Raw genomic sequence first — 7,206 nt, forward strand, 5'->3', positions numbered from 1 at the left:
ACCCTACGCCATTTCATACAAATGGCCGCCCAGTCTCTTCTTGAAAACCCCCCACTCATGGAACACCCGCCACTTCTGAAGGCACGTCGTTCCCCTGATTAACAGAGTAACAAGAGCTGGAAGGGACCTTGGAGGTCTTCTAGTCCATCCCCCTGCTCAAGGCAGAGACCCTGTCCCATTTGAGACAAGTGGCTGTCCAGTCTCTTCTTAAAAACCTCCAGTGATGGAGCCCCCGCAACTTCCAGTGGCCAGCTGTTCCACTGGTTAATTGTTCTCAAAAAATAATAATAACATTAACAGTTTCAAATCACGACTTTCAGTTTGTTGGGGGGGCGACGGCTTCCGCCCGCTCGGATGTCGCCCTTCTCGAAAGCCCCGCAGATGCCCACCGGAGCCTTCAGTGTGAGATGGTCTCATGAGGTCGATGGATCGTTAAGGTGATAGATTAGAGAGAAAGAATTACTTGGCATGGAGGCATCCATGCCTGCGTGAGAGAGAGAACATAAGAACAGAACTAGACTAGAAGAAAGAGCAGCCCCTTGAGCAGAGGTATTTATTTATTTATTTATTTATTTATTTATTTATTTATTTATTTGTTTGTTTGTTTGTTTGTTTGTTTGTTTGTTTGTTTGTTTGTTTGTTTTTTTATACCGCCCTTCTCCCGAGGGACTCGGGGCGGTGTACAGAGCAAGGTAGGTATACAGTTAAACAATAGTAAACAATATGGGGGGTCTCAGCCCCTCCCTAACCATAAAACTCTCTTGCCAATGGGGATGCAGGGGCCGGGGACCCCTGACCCACCAGTGGAAGCAAAGAAGCCTCTTTGCTCCCATCTGATGACCTTTTTGGGTAACTGCCATGGCTGGCACAAAACCTCTAACATTCAGGCCCCAAGTCCAGCGTGCCAAACCCGTTCCCGGCTCTGGAGCGCGAGCTTTGCGCGCCCTCGCCCATCCGTCACGCGGCTAAGCAGCCTGGGTGATGATGCCAGTCTTCATTTCGGCAGCGGCTGCCAGCGCCGCTCGAACAAGGTGTACGAGGCGGCTCGGGAAAGGCCGCCTGTCCTTTTAAATATAAATTATGGCACTGCAACATCTCCTGAAAGGGCCCCGGCGGCCGGGCGCAGCCTGTCCTGCCGCGCGGCTCAACGAGGTGGAACTGGATTTATTCTGGTCCAGCTGGACGCCTCCAGGTTGCGCCGAGGCCGCGGAAGGCCAGGCTGGGGGAGGAGAGAGAGAGCCTGGGGGTGGGGGGATTGCCGTCCGCAGGTGATGAGTGGACGGCCTTGGGGTCTCCCCAGGGGGAGGCCAGGGGTGGGTTTCTTCCCGGAAGCGCTCAGGTGCCCAGGAAGGAGAGCGGGCATGCTGGAGACCAGGGCAAGGGGAGGGGAGGTCCCCGCCGCTGGGCTGAGCCCCTCCCCAATTCATCCTGCCCTGGAGGATGGGGAGAGCCAAGGGGTCTCCAAACGCCCAGCAGGAAGCGGGCGGGTGGGGTGGGGGCTGCTTGGGGCGAGGGGCAGCAGCCGGGGGCTTCCCTCACGAGGGTGGTCTTCTTCAGGGTGAGGGTGGCCCACCGGAGTAGGGAGGGTAGGGAGAGGGAGGATCGGCCAGCCGGTCGGTCCCACCAATCGCCCAACGTAGCCTGCTCCAGAGGGTTGTTGTTGTAGGGACACAACCAGCTACGGAAATCAGGGTGGAGACAAGTAACTACACTGGCATTTAGCCCTCTTAGAATGAAAAGCAGGGGGCAAAAGCCAGCAACGTGTTTATCTGCTTTCTTCTTGACCAGGCTACGGGATTGCAATCAACAAAACTCTCCTCCTCCTCCTCCTCCTCTCTCCAAATTCTTCTGATAATGTTACCTAGTTAGGTCATGAAATACCTGCAAGAAAACCACCAAGCTCGGAGAGTATCAAAGACCCCTACAGTTCTTCTTCTTCTTCTTCTTCTTCTTCTTCTTCTTCTTCTTCTTCTTCTTCTTCTTCTTCTTCTTCTTCTTCTTCTTCTTCTTCTTCTTCTTCTTCTTCTTCTTCTTCTTCTTCTTCTTCTTCTTCTTCTTCTTCTTCTTCTTCTTCTTCTTCTTCTTCTTCTTCTTCTTCTTCTTCTTCTTCTTCTTCTTCTTCTTCTTCTTCTTCTTCTTCTTCTTCTCCTTCTCCTTCTCCTTCTCCTTCTCCTTCTCCTTCTCCTTCTCCTTCTTCTTCTTCTTCTTCTTCTTCTTCTTCTCCTTCTCCTTCTCCTTCTCCTTCTCCTTCTCCTTCTCCTTCTCCTTCTCCTTCTCCTCCTTCTCCTTCTCCTTCTCCTTCTCCTTCTCCTCCTCCTCCTCCTCCTTTTTTCCCTCCTCCTGCTCCTGCTCCTGCTCCTCCTCCTCCTCCTCCCTGCAAACCTCCCTGCCTTCTAGCACTGATGGTGTTACCTAGTTAGGTCATGAAATGTCTGCAAGGAAACCACCCAGCTCCGAGAGCATCAAGGACCCCGTTGTCTTTTACCACCCCCTTCTCCTCCTCCTCTTCCTCCCCCCACACAAGATGTCACTGTTCTTAAGGAAGCACCAATAAAAGATAGGAGAAGATCTGGGGGGCCGCTGGGTGCTCCTCTCTCGAGTTGGGTGCCCATTACGCTTCCGTACAGAGCAGAGGAGACGCAAGAGACTTTGTTCTCCTCTGAGCTTCCTGTGTCTCTTTCAAGGCGCCTCAGTGGCGGACAGCCTGGTGTGCAGTGACTTCATGGGCCAATTTTCCATATCCACTCCGACCGACGGATGGGTCCCAGCAGAAAGGGCCTCCAAGAAGCCCAGTCCCTTGAACTGGGAGGACTGAGAGCAAGCTTTGAGGAAGTCCATTCCCAGGTCAAGGAGGACATCAACATTCATTTATTTATTTATTTATTTATTTATTTATTTATTTATTTATTTATTTATTTATTTATTTATTTATTTATTTATTTATTTATTTATTTATTTATTTATTTATTTATTTATTTATGGGACTTATATCCCGCCCTATCTCCCGAAGGACTCAGGGCGGCTAACAACAATAACATATAACAGAGATTAAGATAAAATTAAAATTAAAGTCATCTGTGCAATAAATTAAAATTAAAAATTAAAAATAAATTAAAAATTGTAAACATAATTAAAATGCCTGTCAGTCCAGGTCAGCCAGGTGGAAAAGGAGTGTTTTGAGGCCGCGGCGAAAGGACCGGAGATCTTGGGCCATCCTAAGCTGGTTCTTCAGCAGAAGGGACGAGGACCTGACCCAGTCAGCGGCGACAGGACAGTTTTCAGGCTAAAGCGGAGAGTGGAAGAGCAAATTTGTGTTGTGGAAAGCAAATTGAACAGCCTCTGGGAAGCACAAGCCTCCTTCCGCCTTCCGGGGCCTCTGAGTGGCAAAGCCCCGAGGCGAATAAAATAAATTCTGAAAGGCCTTTTCTTCCCCTGACAGTTATTTATTATGTATGAATGCATGTATTTACTGTAGCTATCAACTTTCTAAGCTTGAAAGCTAATGGCATATTGAAGGATTGGAGTAAATGTCTTCGGTCATTCTGCTCGCCCAACATGCTGAACTTTCTCACCAAATTAACCCACGCAGTTGTGGATTCGCACAATGCTTGTCAAACCCTCAAGAGGCTCCTTCAGCCCGAGAACCCTTAAGCCCAGGGCTGAATTAAGCCGTTTTCTGGATAGGTCAGGGGTAGGCAACCTCAGCTCTTTTATGACTCATGGACTTCAACTCCCAGAATTCCTCAGTCAGCATAGCTGACTGAGGAATTCTGGGAGTTGAAGTCCACGAGTCATAAAAGAGCCGAGGTTGCCTACCCCTGGGATAGGTCCATTCATTAAGGCGACCAAGGAGAGGTGGTGCGTGCCACCCGGCGCCAGGAGGGCCGGAGGGGAAAGTACTGTAGCTCTCAGCAGCCTTGCGGAATGCACAATGCAGGACGCAGAATAAGAGTTGGGAGGGACCCTGGAGGTCTTCTAGTCCAACCCCCTGGTAGTCCTCGACTTACGGTCATAACTAAGCCCAAAATGGAGTGCTAAGCGAGAGGTTTGTTAAGTGAGTTTTGCCCCATTATACCACCTTCCTTGCCACGGTTGTTAAGTGAATCACTGCAGTTGTTAATTTAGCAACACGGTTCTTAAGTGAAGCCGGCTTCCTCCCCTTGACTTTGCTTGCAGGAAGGTCACCAAAGGGGGTCACGGGACCCCCAGGGACCCTGTGCGACCGTCATAAATATGAGCCGGTGGCCAAGCATCTGAATTTTGATCATGTGACCAAAAGGGGATGTTGCAAAGTTCGCCAGTGTCAAAAAATGCCCTAAGTCAATTTTTTCAGTGCTGTTGTGACTTCAGATGGTCACTAAATAAATTATTGTAAGTTGAGGACTTCCCTGTGCCATCCTGGACAAATGGTTGTCCAGTCTCCTGTATTGTGTTGTGTTGTATTCTATTGCATTGTATTTATTGTAGTGTACTAATTGTATTGTGTTGTATCTTGTAGTGTGTTGTATTATATTGCATTGTATTGCTTTTATTGTAATGCATTTTGTATGGTATGGTATTGTGTCGTGTTGCATTTTGTATTATATGGTGTTGTGTTGTGTTTTGTATTGTATTGTATTTTGTATGGTATTGTATTGTGTTGTATTTTGTATGGTGTTGTATTTTGTATGGTATTGTGTTGTATTTTGTATTGTATTGTGTTGTGTTGTGTTGTATTTTGTATTGTGTTGTATTTTGTATTGTATTGTATTGTACTGTATTCTGGAAAATGCTGCCAGATCTTCAACTGCCTGGTTAAATAAGTTGTGTGAACACAATCTCTGGGAGCCTCATCAACTGCTGAGCGCGTAGTTTGAGCCAAGCACCAGGAGGAGATCCCGTCTTTGCTTGCACATCGCCTATGATTTGTCACCTTGCACTGAGGATCTGGAGTATTTTGTGAACCTGCTGGAACTGCTTCAGACTGGAACTGCTTTAGGCGATCTTTCTGCAGCTGAAAACCAACCGACCATCACCTTCGTTCAGCTTTTAAAAGCAAGAGCTCCAGTCTTTTCTCAAACTGCAAGAATTGGCTGATCCTTGCTTGAAGTCTGAGCCAAACATCCCCCAAGGAGGAGAAGAAAAATGAAAGGAGTTGCACGCAGGCCTTTTTCAACTTTGCCCTTCCTCCGAGGAACTCAGAGCTATCCGCGTGGCATCCACGCCCAACTTGTGAGTAGTGCAGTCAAGCACCTTTGGCAAATTGTACCGAGTTGAGTAGCATCAAGATCACAAGAAGGGATAGTAGCCCTCTCTATGCCACTCTAGTGAGGCCACAGCTGGAACCTCGTGTCCAGTTCTGGCCACCACCGTGTAAAAAAGGGGTTGAGACTTTGGGGAAAGTGCAGAGAAGAGCAACTAAGAGGATTCAAGGCCTGGAGACTAAAACATACGAAGAACGGCTGCAGGAATGGCTAATGTCAACTCTAATGAAGAGAAGGACTAGGACAGGGGTAGGCAACCTCGGCTCTTTTATGACTCATGGACTTCAACTCCCAGAATTCCTGAGTCGGCTATGCTTTATTCCATGTTCTCAATATTTATTCTCTGCTGACCGCCCAGCTTTGGAGAGGTTTTGCCCTGGAGAGAATCGGCATAAATACCATTGGCTTCCTATGGATGACCTTCTTGTGTGTGGTTTGGCCCTCCTGTTACTATTGGTGTCCTTTCATTTAGAATAGAGTAGAGCTGGACGGGACCTTTGAGGTCATCTAGTCCAGCCCCTGCTCAAGCAGGAGAACCTGTACCATCTCAGACAAGTGACTGTCCAGTCTCTTCTTAAAAACCTCCAGTGATGGAGCACCCACGATTTCTGGTGATTGATTGTCCTCACTGTCAGGAAGTTTCTTCTTAATTCCCGGTTGCTTCTCTCCTTGATCAGTTTCCAACCATTGTTTCTCGTCCTTCCCTCTGGTGCTTTGGTGAATAACGAGGATCCCCCCCTTCTTTGGGGCAGCCCCTCAAATACCAGAACTCTGCTCTCACATCTCCCCCGTTTTTTCTTTACTTTAGAAATAGGGGGGAACATGACTGCAATGTTCCAGTATCTGTGTCTTCATGTCAGGAGAGAAATCCCCCCCCACCCCCCACCCCCGCTTTGCTGCCAGCAATGTCATCCCACCCAGAGCTCACTCTGAAGCTCACTCTTTTTCCCTGCCCATAACCTCCGGACCTCCTTATCGGGTTGGGACAAGGATCTGTTGGGACTTTCATCCGGAATCAGATTTCTATCTATTTAAAAGAGCCACGGTAGAACACCGCAATGGTCAATAATACCAGCGGTTGGAGTAAAAAAGATAAATAAATCCCTATTTAGGGCCCACTTCAAAACTTCATCCCAAGAAAGCAGAACTCATGGAAGCCCATTTCTTTCCAAAAGGAACTTTTATTAGGAGAAGGTGACAACAGGATCTGAGGGTTTCCCGCTCAGATGAAGAGGTTAAAAGTGTCCCAAGCAAAACTCCACCCCAAAGTTCATCCGGTCGGTTCAAATGGGCCAATCCCCAGGTGTTAAGTCCGTCGTGGGAAAGAGCTGATAAGGCCAAGGGCTGTCTCAGGGTTGCAGCGATGTTTTGTCGGCTCTTCGCACCTTCCCTTCTGAAATGGAGATAAACTATTTGCCGGAGACGCTTTCCTAGCTGACTCAGAAGTATAGAGAGAGCAGAGTTTGAGTTTAAAGCAAAAAAGGGTCCCCTGGGAATACGGGTTCAGACAGCTTTGAATGCAGAACTGGGTTTCATATTAAAGATCCCACATCCTTCCCATTAAAGAGAAGATCCTAGGCTGGCCTTGGAGATGCCCAAGTCTCTTGCTTCTCCTTCCGGGACTCAAATAATTCTGCTCATAATAATTCTTTCTGTTACGAGCGCCAGTATTAGTATGTATTAGCTATTTATCTGCCGAGATCCTGAGAGACCCTGATTTATTCCAGTGGTTTATAACCTCTTTTCCTTTCCTACTGTCCGCCAAATGGACAGGACTTCAGTGCCCATAATCCTCAACCAGCAAATGTGGAAGACCCATCCCAGTAGGCCCAGTGTGGTGCCTGACCCTTCAATCTTCAATCAGAATAGAGCTGGGAGGGACCTCGGAGGTCTTCTAGTCCAACCCCCTTCTCAAGCAGGAGACCCTGTTCCATTTCAGTAAAATGATTGCCCAATCTCATCT

This window comes from Vipera berus (genome assembly GCF_964194415.1).
Source record: "Vipera berus genome assembly, chromosome: 5".
Taxonomy (NCBI): domain Eukaryota; kingdom Metazoa; phylum Chordata; class Lepidosauria; order Squamata; family Viperidae; genus Vipera; species Vipera berus.